Source organism: Haematobia irritans, chromosome 4, assembly GCF_050003625.1.
Source record: "Haematobia irritans isolate KBUSLIRL chromosome 4, ASM5000362v1, whole genome shotgun sequence".
In the NCBI taxonomy this organism is placed as follows: Eukaryota; Metazoa; Arthropoda; class Insecta; order Diptera; family Muscidae; genus Haematobia; species Haematobia irritans.
Window position 1 is genome coordinate 189640251 of NC_134400.1, and position 15841 is coordinate 189656091.

The window sequence follows — 15841 nt, forward strand, 5'->3', positions numbered from 1 at the left end:
GCTAACATGATTTTCTATTCTGTGGCAATAAAACTTTATATGAAAAAAGGGCATCATAACCCACTGTGCCCGCATAATCATTCCACTTGATTTTAGTAACCTCTCTATCTCTCTCACACACTCTTTTACGCTCACTAATCTGGAGAGCTAAAATTGTGCTTTAAGTTTTGTTGCGGCGCTTGTTTGTTTGACTTAAGTTTCTTCTGTTGTTACTTAAGATTCTTAGTTACGGTTTGACGCTTTACTGATCACAACGATCGTTATACGGTTATTGGGGAGCTCGTTGTATTTTTCGTATGTGCTACTTCGTTCACAAGAGGGGCGATCACGTAAAGAATTGAGTGAAGTAGAAAAAAAAAGAAAAACAAACAAAACAAGATACGGAAAATCGTGCTATTCTTGCGTTTAATTGAAACAAAGAAAACAAAAACAAGCGTAAAAATTAAAAAAAAAGAAAAAAACAAAACATCATAATAAAACCTCAGTGAAGCCCATTCGCAAAGAAGAATAAAGAAACACCTTCGTCGGCAACATCGATATTGTGTGCAATCGGCTCTCTCGGCTAATAACCCAATAATCAGCAGTGTAAACAAAAGTCAAAGCAGCAAAATTTATTCTTTGGAAATTAATCGAAATAAAGTAAATATCTAAGTAATAAATACGCTTATAAGTACAACATAAGAAAATATAGTAATTAGCAATTTGCCCATTTTCTCCTTTGAACTTCCGTTCAAAACAAATGAAACCGTTATAAATGTACACAACGTGGGCCTATGCAAATAAATATATTGTATGTATGTATGTATATATGCATGCATGCTGAAAAGGGTGTGTGTCGTAACATAATATGTGATTGAAGTTGAAAGAGATTGTTGAAGTGTCAAAGATTGCATTTTATTTTTCTAATGAATGAGAGAAGTTAATAGATGATCAACGTAAGAAGTTTTGTGTTGAATTGTGATGTTTTTAAGATGATAACTTATAGGGAAGTGGATAACACTAAACATTGATAAACCATAAAATAATATAACAATAAATAATCATTACATTTTTGTTTATAATCTCACCTAAGGTAAGGAGGCATCATTATTAAAAACCTTTTAAGGTATGAGGGAGTAGAGTGTAAAGAGAGAATATTAAGTACACATCTGGCAGAAAAGCTTTGGTTCAGAGATAGTATGTTATGTGCCCTTAATTTTGTATTTTTTTATTTTTCGTTACCAACGTAAGTAATGTGAATTAATTTTGAGTGCTATATAAATCTATTGCATTTTTTTAATTAATAAGTTGGTGATATTATCGTTTCCGTGATTGAAACAAAATTTATTCAAAACAATTTATAAAAGTTACAAGTCGGGCAGGGCCGACTGTATTATACTCTAAACCACCACCCATACTCCAAACCAGGGTTGGCCTGTCACAAACTGTGACTTTTGCGACATACATTTGCGACGGTATAATACGTATGTCACAAAAGTCGTAAACCTACTGTAAAAAACCTAATTTTGAATAGAAGAAATCCTGAACATTTTTTAATTTAGTTTGACAGCATTCGCTGTGAGTTTCTGCAGAAATTTGTGAAAGTTTTCTCACGGTCAAGCCTATTTTCTTAGATGGTATCGAAATTCCCCTTGGTGAGTGTGCAAAATACTTTGGGGTTATATTGGACAGGAGACTGAACGTAAAGCTAAGAAGGGCGAGAAAATCCACGGTTACCTTGTACTCGTGCAAAAGCCAATAGGGAAAATGAAACCGAAAATTGTGAACATTCTAAGAATTGAAACTTCTTCGCACATACAATCGTCTTGCATATCATCGAATTCGCTGCCTAGCTGGCGCGACTAAAGTATTTTGAGTTAGCGACTTTTGTTACTTTTTCTACATTTACGACGTGTATGTGAGGTTTACAACTTTGCGACAGTCGCAAACCTAAAAAAGTTTGATACAGACCATCTCTGCTCCAAACCACCCCCGGGAGATAAATGTTTCGCACCTCCACAATGTGGTTGATATGTATTGCAACCATGATTGCCACAGTTGGTCGAATTCTACCAAAAATAGTAGATTTTTTACTGTATAGGTATTCTTGATGTTGTGGTAGATTTTGCAAAATCTTCCTCTCCAATTAAGAGGTACTTCAATTCTCTACAGAAATAAAATTTTGCAAACATTTTTTATAGAAATAAAATTTGGACAAAATTTTCTTTAGGAATAAAATTTTGACAAAATATTCTATAGATATAAAATTTTGACAAACTTTTCTATAGATATAAAATTTTGAAAAAAATTTCTATAGCTATAAAATTTTGACAACATTTTCTATAGAAATAAAATTTTGACAAAATTTTCTATGGAAATAAAATTTTGACAAAATTTTCTATAGAAATAAAATTTTGACAAAATTTTCTATAGAAATAAAATTTTGAAAAAAATTGACAAAATTTTTTAGAACTAAAATTTTGGCAAACTTTTCTATAGAAATAAAATTTTGACAAGATTTGTTATAGAAATAAAATTTTGAAAGAAATTACAAAATTTTTTTAGAAATAAAATTTGGAAAACATTTTCTATAGATATAAATTTTTGCCAAATTTTGCTATAGATATAAAATTTTTACAAAAATTGACAACATTTTCTATAGAAACAAAATTTTCTATAGAAATAAAATTTTGACAAGATTTGCTATAGAAACAAAATTTTGAACAAAAATTACAAACTTTTTTTAGAAATAAAATTTTGAAAAAATTTTCTATAGATATAAAATTTTGACAAAATTTTGCTATAGAAATACAATTTAGAAAACTTTAGCTGTAGAAAAAAATTGACAAAATTTTCCATAGAAATAAAAATTTGGCAAAATTTTTGACAAAATTTTCTATAGAAATAAAATTTTGACAAAATTTTCTATAGAAATAAAATTTTGACAAAAGGTTCTATAGAAATAAAATTTTGACAAAATTTTCTATACAAATAAAATTTTGACAAAATTTTCTATAGAAATAAAATTTTAAAAAAATTTTCTATAGAAATAAAATTTTGACATAATTTTCTATAAAAATAAATTTTGACAAAATTTTCTTAGAAATAAAATTTTGATAAAATTTTTTATAGAAATACAATTTTGACAAAATTTTCTATAGAAATGAAATTTTGACAAAATTTTCTACAGACATAACATTTTGACAAGATTTGCTATAGAAATGAAATTTTGAAAAAAAAAAATTACAAATTTTTTTTTAGAAATAAAATTTTGACAAAATTTTCTATAGATATAAAATGTTGCCAAAATTTTGCTATAGAAATACAATTTAGAAAACTTTAGCTGTAGAAAAAAAATTGACAACATTTTCTATAGAAGTAAAAATTTGACAAAATTTTCTATAGGAATAAAAATTTAACAAAATTTTCTATACAAATAAAATTTTGACAAAATTTTCTATAGAAATAAAAATTCGACAAAGTTTTCTATAGAAATAAAATTTTGACAAAATTTTCTATAGAAATAAAATTTAAAAAAAAAAAAAAATTTTTCACAAAATTTTCTATAGAAATAAAATTTTCGCAAAATTTTTTCTATAAATAAAATTTTTACAAAATGTTCTATAGAAATAAAATTTTGACAAGATTTGCTATAGAAATAAAATTTTGCAAAAAGTTTCTAAAGAAAAAAATGCAAGAATTTACTATAAAAATAAAATTTTGCAAAACTTTTATGTAGAAATAAAATTTTGAAAAAATTTTTATTGAAATAAAATTTTGACAACATTTTCTATAGAAATAAAATTTTCACAATTTTTTTTTTAGAAATAACATTTTGACAAAATTTTCTATAGAAATAAAATTTTGACAAGATTTGCTATAGAAATAAAATTTTGCAAAAATGTTCCAAAAAAAATGCAAGAATGTACTATAGAAATAAAATTTTGGAAAAAATTTATATAGAAATACAAAATATTGAAATAAAATTTTTAAAAAAAATTATTGAAATAAAATTTTGAAAAAATTTTCTATAGAAATAAAATTTTAACAAAATTTTCTATAGAAATAACATTTTGAAAAAAAAATTACAAAAATTTTTTAGAAAAAAATGTTGACAAAATTTTCTTTAGATATAAAATTTAGAAAACTTTAGCTGTATAAAAAAAAATTGACAACATTTTCTATAGAAATAAAATTTTGCAAAAATTTTATATAGAAATAAAATTTTGAGAAAATTTTTATTGAAATAAGATTTTGACAAAATTTTCTATAGAAATAAAATTTTGACAACATTTTCTATAGAAGTAAAAGTTTAGCAAATTTTTTTAATTTGGTAGGTTTTTTTGCAAAATTTTGGTAGATTATTTTTGGCACGAGTGCAACCGTGATTGCAGCCCACTTCAGTTTGTTATCATTTCTAAACTTGATGTCTGACAGCTGATGGATTTATTTTGCGTGACCGTTCATTTTGTTGTTTACAAGCTTACAAAAGCATTTTGATCTATTACATTCAAAAATAAAATTATTTGTGTTTGAATTCAAGAGTTGTACTGTAATCGCTTCATATGGAAAATTACAAGTGATTATCATTAGACCCCTACAGCATTTAAATGTGAAAGAATCATTTCTCGTCCAACTAGAGGACGAAAAAGGGAGTAACAATACCAAAAATTATCCGAAAAGTGAAGGCCAGATTTGATCGAAATCCACGCCGCAATGGTACATAATTTGTTCCCGAGCTGAACATATTGCTAGAACAAATGTATCACATATTGAAATATGAGCTTGGACTAAAGCCATTGAAGTTCCAAAAAGTGCAAGAGCTCAACGATGCACAAAAAATGTAGACTGGAAAGAGCTAAGAAGTTGCTTGGACGAATGTGGTATTTTATCAAATTTGGTTTTCTCCGATGAGAAGCCATTTGAAAATGAGCAGTTTGTGAACACACAAAGTGATCGTGTTTGCTTGACAAAGAAGTCAGTTGAAAATGTACACCTTCTATTCGCTACCAGAAATCAAGCACCGCAGATGGTGTGGGTCGCTGGAGCGGCGGTGGTCGCTCCCCGCTCTAATACATCGACCGTGGGGTCGAAATAAAAACCTAATGTTACCGGCGAAAATGTCCTAAAGACAATATTGAAGCCCTAGGCAGAACAAACAGTTCAGTCGCAGACCTGGTACATTCAAGTGGACTCAGTTCCATGCCAAAGGCCAATGGGAACAAAACTACACTGATTCTAAAATTTTACGTTATTTCTGACATTTTTGCTTTTGATACACAGATTGATTCAGTTTATAATTTAAAAAAATATAGAGTTTACGTTGTTGTATTACATATTGGCCACCCTGTAGATGTCTCTCTATAACTTTGTGTATTATTGCAATATGGAAATTTAATTCTATTATTATAAACTATTTAAGCGGCTTTGTAAACTAACATAGCTAAGACGCGATTATTTAGAAGAAAGAAAATAATATTAATACTTTATTGTTCTCATCGAAAACGTGATAAGAAAAATTTGGTAACGGTTGAATACAAAGCACTTTCGATTCAACTACAAAGTTTGATTACTACATATCAACGTAAGAATTTTCAATAATTATGATCGAGTCGTGATTGTCATTAATTGTTATCAATAATTTGGGTTTGGGTGTGTATAATTTTTTTTGTCATCTTCTTTGTCTTCTCCTTTCTTCTATGAATCACCCACCTCAATGAATGAAAAACCTGTTCATTTATTTCCACGAATGTTGTTTGACGTTTATAAATTTAAAATTTAACTTTTGTGATTGCTATAAAAAAACGACTTTTATTTGATAAGAAAAAAAGAAATTTCTTTAATACATATCAAAATCACCTTAATTTTTATTAACTAATTTAGGTCATTGTTATTATAGCATATGCTATTGTATGGTGATACATTATTTTTACAAATATTTTGGGCAGAAAGTGCAAGAATCTTTTATTGAAGCTAATTTCAGCCATATCCAAGTTCACATATCCTCCACCATAGAGCTTCATTGCGTCAGAAGCTATGAATTTGGATGAAACATCCTCAAAATCGTAGGGTATATTTTAAGCTGTTTTATCTTTAAAGGTACAAAATTTCCCCAAATTTAAACATTAACTCTTTGAACTAAAAATGTTTTTCTTGACACTAAGGAAAATCTAACCTCTTTATTGAAATATAGGTTTAGTTGAAACTTTCTGAAGACACCTCCAAAAAGGTTCCTGGTTTAAAAATTGTAAATATAATATTTTTTTCTGGATGGATTGGAATAACGTTTGCCACAGTTGGTAGAATTCTACAAAAAAATGTGGATTTTTAACTGTTTGGTAGATTGGTAGAATTCTTGGTGTTTTGGTAGATTTTGCAAAATATTCCTCTCCACCTACACTGAAAAAAAAGCATGCTCGTTTCCAAAGATTTTGTCTTTACTTTAACAAGTTTGGTATTGATTCCGAGCCAAAGAAGCGAAGAATACTAATAAGGGTACTTTTAAGACAAAATTCTCTTTTAAATTTAGGTTTTGTGTACTTGACTCTAGGAAGGAAATTTAAAATTTTTCGTTTTTGCAGCTTGTTTTCTTCATATGCTATCAAAGTCCTTTAAAAACGAGTTAACGACAACTTTATTTTCCAAATTCAGACTCGACTTCCAGTAGCAATTATGCTATGTTTCAAGTAAAAAACGTCTTTAAAATAAAGTGTTGAAAAACATGTCCTATATTTGAACGATTTTTTGCTTTGTAGTCAAGATACAAAAAGGCAACAAATTTAAAGACAATTTCATTAAATTTAAAGAATTTTTCTGAATTGTTAAAGTCAAGTTGACCTTAGCTCAAAAATTTTTTCTTTCATGGTATGATACCCATTTTTAAGTCAAATCACTTAATTATAAGGACAATACGACTTCATTTAAAAGTTTATCGACTTTTGGACAAGGAAAAACAACTTTATATTAGAGAAATGCGTCTTCTAGCAAAATTTGCATTCGTATTTTAAAGACATGCAATCTATGACCTTACGACAATATTTTTTTCAGTGTAAGAGGTATTTCACAAATTTCCTATAGAAATAAAATTTTGACAACATTTTCATTAAGAATAACATTTTGACAAAATTTTCTCTAGGAATAAACTGTTCACAAAAATTTATATAAACAAAAAGTTTACAAAATTTTTTATAAAAACAAAATGCAAAATTTTTTGAAGCAAAAAAAAAATTACAAACTTTTTTATAGAAAAAATCTTCTATAGAAAAAATGTTGACAAAATTTTCTATAGAAAAGAATTTTTACAAAATTTTCTATAGACAACAATTTTGACGAAATTTTCCATAGAAACAACATTCGACAAAATTACCTATAGAAAAAAAAAAAATTGACAAAATAATCTATAGCAAAAAATGTTGACAAAATTTTGTAAAAAAAAATGATGAAAAATTTACTATAGAAAAAAATGTTAACAATATTTTTCTATAGAAAAAATGTTGACAAAATTTTCTATAGAAATAAAATGATGTTGCCATTTTTAATATAAAAAAAAATTACAAAATTTTTTATATAAAAAAATTTTGACAAAATTTGCTATAGAAAAATTTACAACATTTTCTATAGATAAAATTTTTGACAAAATTTTCTGTAGCAAAAATTTTGACAAAATCTTCTGTAGCAAAAATATTGACCAAATTTTTTTCCCAAAAAAAAAAAAAATTCTAACAAATATTTGACAAACTTTTCTCTAAAAAAATTACCAAAAGTTCTATACAAAAAATTTTGGCAAAATTTTCTATAGAAAAAATGTTGACAAAATTTTCTAGAACAAATGTTGACAAATGTTGATAAAAATTGTCTAAAATTTGACAAAATTTCCATAAAAAATCACAAAATGTTCTATAGAAAAAAAAAATGTTGAAAAATGTTCTATACAAAAAAAATTGAAAAATGTTCTATAGAGAAAAATTTTGAAAAATTTTTGACGAAATTTTTTATAGAAAAAAATTTGACGAAATTTTCTAAAAAAATTTTTTTATTTTTTTAGAAACAAAGTTGACAAAATTTTCCATAGAAAAAAATTTTGACAAAATCTTCAGTAGAAAAATAAATGTTTACAAAATGTTTCTATAAACAAAAAAAACATTGATTTTATAAAAAAGTTTTGACAAAAATTTCTATAGAAAAAAACAATGACAAAATTTTGTATAGAAAAAAAATGTTGACACAATTTTAAAGAAATATAGTTTTAACCAAATTTTTTACAGAAATAAAATTTTGACAAAATTTTCTATAAAAAAATTGACAAAATTTTCTGTAAATAAAATGTTGACAAAATTTTCTATAGTCTATAGAAAAAAAATTGACAAAATTTTCTGTAGAAAAAAAATTAACAAAATTTTCAGTAGAAAAAAAGTTTGCAAATTTTTTTATAGAAATCCAAAGTTGCCAAAATTTTCTATCTAGTTTTTTGGTAAAATTTTCTTCAAACTTTGGTAGATTATTTTTGGATCGAGTGGAGAGTGGCAACCGTGATTGGGATATCTACATTTTCTATAGAAAAAAAATTTTTTGTAGCAAAAATATTGACAAAATCTTCTGTAGCAAAAATGTTGACAAAATTTTCCAAAAGAACAAAATCTCTAACAAATATTTGACAAAATTTTCTACAGAAAACAATTTTGACAAAATTTTCTATAGAAAAAAATGTTGGCAAAATTTTCTATAGAAAAAATGTTGACAAAATTTTCTAGAACAAATGTTGACAAAATTTTCTGTAGAAAAATTTTTGACAAAATATGTTGATAAAAATTGTCTAAAATTTGACAAAATTTCCATAAAAGGATCACAAAATGTTCTATAGAAAAAAAATGTTGAAAAATGTTCTATAAAAAAAAATTTAAAAATTTTCTATAGAGGAAAATTTTGAAAAAAATTTTTTTTAAAGAAAAAAATTTTGATGAAACTTTTTATAGAAAAAAATTTGACGAATTTTGTTATAGAAAAAAATTTGACGAAATTTTCTATAAAAAAAATTTTACAAAATTTTCTATAGAAACAAAGTTGACAAAATTTTCCATAGAAAAAAATGTTGACAAAATTTTCTGTTGAAAAATAAATGTTTACAAAATGTTTCTTAAACAACAAAAAAAATTGACTTTATAAAAAAGTTTTGACAAAACTTTCTATAGAAAACAACAATGACAAAATTTTGTATAGAAAAAAATGTTGACAACATTTTTAAAGAAATATAGTTTTAACCAAACTTTTTTACAGAAATAAAATTTTGACAAAATTTTCTATGGAAAAAAAATTGAAAAAATTTTCTGTAGAAAAAAATTGACAACATTTTCAGTAGAAAAAAATTTTGAAAGTTTTTATAGAAATCCAAATTTGTCAAAATTTTCTATTTGGTTTTTTGGTAAAATTTTCTCAAATTTTGGTAGATTATTTTTGGATCGAGTGGAGAGTGGCAACCGTGATTGGGATATGTACGATTACCCAAATACCAAATCTATAGCGAGTCTCTGAAGTAGAAATAGGATACCTTATTTTTTTTACTAATTGTTCTGGAAAGAACCTGTCGCTGGCCCGACCATCCTAACTACACCCAGAAAAAAGTGACCCTTTTTGTAAGTTAAAATGAACTCATTGTGAAGAAAGTTGAACTTCGTATAGCGCCAAAGACATTTTTATTTGTTTGAACGATGTGATTTTCGTAGAAATTAGGTAGAATGCATTCCATATATTAGTTAACATTTTCCGATATTTATGTACCACTATACTACAGAATGAAAAAAATTTAACTGAATTGAATTCATATATGGAATGATTTTATTGAACTTTTTTCATTCATTTGGACAAATCTTACATATTTGTGGTAAACCTTTTATTTCAAAATTAGAACTGCTTACCATCGTTTGTAAATACAATTTTATGTATTTATATAAGCATTTTTTTCATCAATAAAAGACATGTTTTATTAATATATTAAATAAATTTATTAGGAATCTGAATTACGCCATCTGTTGTCAATCACACATTACTAATTTTGGCACCCAATGGTGCCAACGTCAATTGAGAAATTAATTGTTGCAATAATTGTTAATATTTTTATGAATTACAATTTTAATGGGAAATGTTTTCAGTGTATATGAAATAAATTTTCAATTAAATTAAATTTCAAATTAAATTTTTAATTTTAATATTTTTATGAATTACAATTTCAATGGGAAATGTTTTCAGTGTATATGAAATAAAACATTCCGCTTTTAAATAAATTCAAATAATCTAACAAGTGTTACTTACACTCACATGGCTGAAGATAAGTGCAAATGAAATTTAAATGACAACAATAATTTACATAATTCAGTATAGAGATTTTTTTTTTCAAATTGAGAATAAAAGAAATATGTCTTAAAACGCCTTAATAAAATTTAAATCATACGAAAGGAAAATGGTTTCGAGGGAATGATGGCACTACTTGCTGTTAAGGTTGATTGAGTACGAGTGGAGTGGATAGACGCTTGGCGTGCCGGTATTTGAATTTGCTGCCTACTCAGAATCGCGTGCTCTATGGGATGCTCTGATTTGAATGCGTTTGCAAACAGCATGACGTTCCAATTGTGGCATTTGGTAACCACACTCGTGCATTGCTAATTGGGTAAAAAATAAAATGAAAAAAAAAAAAAAATAATAATAATAATAATAATAATAATAATAATAATAATAATAATAATAATAATAATAATAATAATAATAAATAAATAGAAATAAAAACAAATATATTATGATGTAATTTATTGATGCAGTCGAGTGGAGTTTTTATATTTTAAAAATTAAATTAAAATTAAAAAGAAAGTTATCCAACAAATTAGGATTTATGGACATGTCTATGATTTCTATGCGATTTGTTATTTCGTTTAAAATCTGATCAGTAGCAAAATTATGAATTTATGATTTGCTTATATAAAAACAAATTAAAAATGAACTCTGTAATATTCATAAACCAATATAAAATTCTTGTAAGGTCTAGGTAATATTTTTGAATATAAGATTTTCTAAAGATAATATGTTTGGATGTAAAAATAGTTCTATTTACAAGCTTAATATATAATTTATTTACGATTGGTAGTCCTAATCTATGACCTACAAAAATGTCTGGGAAGTGCCTCTCGAGTGAAATGCGTCCACTATGGCGTAATTAGAATATAATAAATTGTAAAAAATTAGAATGATTTGGTCCAAAAAAATGATTAATTTTTAAATTTGGTCCGATGGTCGGACTAAATGGATTTTGGTTGATTTTGGTCCATTTTCGTCAAAAGAGTAATTTTTTAAAAATTTTCTATTGAAGTAAAATTTTGACAAAATTTTCTGTAGAAATAAAATTTGGACAAAATATTCTATGGAACTAAAATTTTAAATAGAAAAAAAAATTAAATAGAAATACAATTTTGCCAAAATTTTGTACAGAAATAAATTTTAAAAATATTTTGTATAGAAACAAAACTATGCAAAAATTTTGTAAAGAAATAAAATTTTGCCAAAAATTTCCATAGACATAAAATTTCGACAAAAATTTATATAGAAATAAAATTTTGCCAAAATTTTCTATAGAAATAAAATTTTGCCAAAATTTTCTATAGAAATAAAACTTTGACAAAATTTAAAATTTAAATTTAAAATTTAGACAAAACTTTTCTATAAAAATAAAATTTAGACAAAATTTTCTATAGAAATAAAATTTTGGCAAAATTTTCTATAGAAATAAAATTTTGGCAAAATTTTCTATAGAAATAAAATTTTGGCAAAATTTTCTATAGAAATAAAATTTTGACAAAATTTTCTATAGAAATAAAATTTTGACAAAATTTTCTATAGAAATGAAATTTTAAAAAAATTTTCTATAGAAATAAAATTTTGACAAAATTATCTAGGTTAGGTTAGGTTAGGTTATGTGGCAGCCCGATGTATCAGGCTCACTTAGACGATTCAGTCCATTGTGATACCACAGTGGTGAACTTCTCTCTTATCACTGAGTGCTGCCCGATTCCATGTTAAGCTCAATGACAAGGGACCTCCTTTTTATAGCCAAGTCCGAACTGCGTTCCGCATTCCAGTGAAACCACTTAGAGAAGCTTTGAAACCCTCAGAAATGTCACCAGCTTACTGAGGTGGGATAATCCACCGCCGAAAAATTTTTGGTGTTCGGTCGTTGCAGGAATCGAACCCACGTCCTGGTGTATGCAAGGCGGGCATGCTAACCATTGCACCACGGTGGCTCCCTAACAAAAATTATCTATAGAAATAAAATTTTGACAAAATTTTCTGTAGAAATAAAATTTTGACAAAATTTTCTATAGAAATAAAATTTTGATAAAACTTTTTATAGAAACAAAATTTTCTGTAAAAAAAAAATGTTGACAAAACTTTCTATAGAAATAAAATTTTGACAAAAGTGTTTATAAAAACAAAATTTTGGTTATATTTTCTAAAGAAATAAAATTTTGACAAAATTTTCTGTAGAATTAAAATTTTGACAAAATTTTCTATAGAAATAAAATTTTTACAAAATTTTCTATAGAAATAAAGTTTTAGAACTTTCTATAGAAATAAAATTTTGACAAAATTGTTTATAGAAACAAAATGTTGGTTATATTTTCTAAAGAAATAAAATTTTGACAAAATTTTCTGTAGAAATAAAATTTTGACAAAATTTTCTATAGAAATAAAATTTTGACAAAATTTTCTATAGAAATAAAATTTTGACCAAGTTTCCTATAGAAATAAACTTTTGACAAAATTTTCTATAGAAATAAAATGTTGACAACATTTTCTATAGAAGTAAAATTTTGACAAAATTTTCTGTAGAAATAAAATTCGGACAAAATATTCTATGGAACTAAAATTTTAAATAGAAAAAAAACAATTAAATAGAAATACAATTTTGCCAACATTTTGTACAGAAATAAACGTTAAAAATATTTTGTATAGAAACAAAATTATGCAAACATTTTGTAAAGAAATAAAATTTTGGCAAAAATTTCTATTGAAATAAAATTTCGACAAAAATTTATATATAAATAAAATTTTGCCAAAATTTTCTATAGAAATAAAATTTTGCAAAAATTTATTTTGTACGGAAATAAATTTTTGACAAAATTTTCTATAGAAGCAAAATTTAAAAAAAAAATTTCTATAGAAATTAAATTTTGAAAAAATGTCCTATAGAAATAAAATTTTGACAAAATTTTCTATAGAAATAAAATTTTGACAAAATTTTCTATAGAAATAAACTTTTGACAAAATTTTCTATAGAATTAAAATTTTGACCAAATTTTCTGTAGAAATAAAATATTGACAAAATTTTCGATAGTAATAAAATATAGAAATAAACTTTTGACAACATTTTCTATAGAAATAAATTTTCGACAAAATTTTCTATAGAAATAAAATTTTGCCAAATTTTCGATAGAAGTAAAATTTTAACAAAATTTTCTATAGAAATAAAGTTTTGACAAATTTTTCTATAGAAATAAATTTTTGACAAAATTTTCTATAGAAATAAATTTCTGACAAAATTTTCTATAGAAATAAATTTTTAACAAAATTTTCTATAGAAGTAAAATTTTAACAAAATTTTCTATAGAAATAAAATTTTGATCAAGTTTCCTATAGAAATAAACTTTTGACAAAATTTTCTATAGAAATAAAATGTTGACAACATTTTCTATAGAAGTAAAATTTTGACAAAATTTTCTGTAGAAATAAAATTCGGACAAAATATTCTATGGAACTAAAATTTTAAATAGAAAAAAAAATTAAATAGAAATACAATTTTGCCAAAATTATGCAAAATTTTTGTAAAGAAATAAAATTTTGGCAAAAAGTTCTATTGAAATAAAATTTTGACAAAAATTTATATAGAAATAAAATTTTGACAAAAATTTATATAGAAATAAAATTTTGCCAAAATTTGTTATAGAAATAAACTTTTGACAAAATTTTCTACAGAAATAACTTTTTGACAAAATTTTCTATAGAAGTAAAATTTAAAAAAAAATTTCTATAGAAGTAAAAATTTAACAAAATTTTCTATAGAAATAAAATTTTGACAAAATTTTCTTAGCAATAAAATTTTCACAAAATTTTCTTTAAAAATACAATTTTGACAAAATTTTCTACAGAAATAAAATGTTGAAAACAAAAAAATGTAGAAATAAATTTTTGACAAAAATTTATATAGAAATAAAATGTTGACCAAGTTTCCTATAGAAATAAAATTCGGACAAAATTTTCTATAGAAATAAAATTTGGACAAAATTTTTCTATGGAAATAAAATTTTAAATAGACAAGACAAACAATTAATAGAAATAAAATTTTGCCAAAATTTTGTACACAAATAAACTTTAAAAATATTTTGTATAGAAATAAAATTATGCAAAAATTTTGTAAAGAAATAAACATTTTACAAAATTTTCTATAGAAATAAAAATTTGACAAAATCTTCTGTCGAAGTAAAATTTTGGAAAAATTTAACTATTAAATTATTAAAACTATTAATTTAATATGGAAAAATTGTCCGCTGGTATGAATTTTGGTCGAATTTTAGAAAAATGTTTGTCCAAAATAAAAACTTATTGTGACAACACTGGACCCCACCCTAATATATAGCACTTATAATATATATTGTATAACACAATTGTTAGATTACTTACAACAAACATATACTTTGTTCAATATTCTTAATAGATGATTTATTTGTGTTTCTTGGCAGATACAAAACAGATGTCATAGAATTTTCTTTAATGGATGTTAGTCGTTGACACTCCCCTAATCGCTAAATGTCTTTGCAATTATTCTTTCTAACTTTCGAATATAGAACTAAATAATTAAAAATATTTTTTTTTAGTCACCACTACAGGGACTACAATGCTTAGAAAAGCAAAAAAAGTTTATGGATATGAAGACATTTGAGTCATCACTATACGGGCAGGGTTATTGAATCAATGATTAATCGATGGAATTATTTTGTTGAATTTATTGAATACATTAAAGTAACTTGTATATGTACATGTTTAGAAATAAATATTTATATATATCGTAGCCGAATGATCGGTTGATTACGCTCTGAGAGGGGTACACTAAAAAAAAGTGAACCATATATTTCACTAAAGCCCGATTTAATTCTATTTTGGTTAATGGAATTATTACATTTTAAGAAATTTTCCATGACTTTAATAATTTTTGGCGTACGTTAACAGGTTGGCTGATAAGTCCCCAGTCTAACAAAGAAAAACATATTTTTTTGTCAAAATTCGTTTTTATACCCTCCACCATAGGATGGGGGTATATTAACTTTGTCATTCCTTTTGTAATACATCGAAATATTGCTCTAAGACCCCATAAAGTATATATTCTGGGTCGTGGTGAAATTCTGAGTCGATCTGAGCATGTCCGTCCGTCCGTTCGTCTGTTGAAATCACGCTAACTTCCGAACGAAACAAGCTATCGACTTGAAACTTGGCACAAGTAGTTGTTGATGTAGGTCGGATGGTATTGCAAATGGGCCATATCGGTCCACTTTTACGTATAGCCCCCATATAAACGGACCCCCAAATTTGGCTTGCGAATGCTCTAAGAGAAGCAAATTTCATCCGAATTTCATCTGAAATTTGGTATATGGTGTTAGTATATGGTCTCTAACAATCATGCAAAAATTGGTCCATATCGGTCCATAATTACATATAGCCCCCATATAAACCGATCCCCCGATTTGGCTCGCGGAGCTTCTAAGAGAACCAAATTTCATCTAATCCGGCTGAAATTTGGTTTGTGGTGTTAGTATATGGTCTCTAACAA

General features: G+C 25.2%; 1 protein-coding gene across 2 annotated transcripts in view; it reads left to right on the forward strand.

Moving 5' to 3' along the window:
* Positions 1 to 220: 220 nt before the first annotated feature.
* LOC142234697 (uncharacterized) overlaps positions 221 to 15841 on the forward strand; it is a 102852-nt gene continuing 87231 nt past the window's right edge. For both annotated transcript variants that reach the window (XM_075305876.1, XM_075305875.1), the window contains exon 1: positions 221 to 639. The gene's annotated coding sequence lies outside the window, so the exon portion shown is untranslated. The remainder of the gene's footprint in view (positions 640 to 15841) is intronic.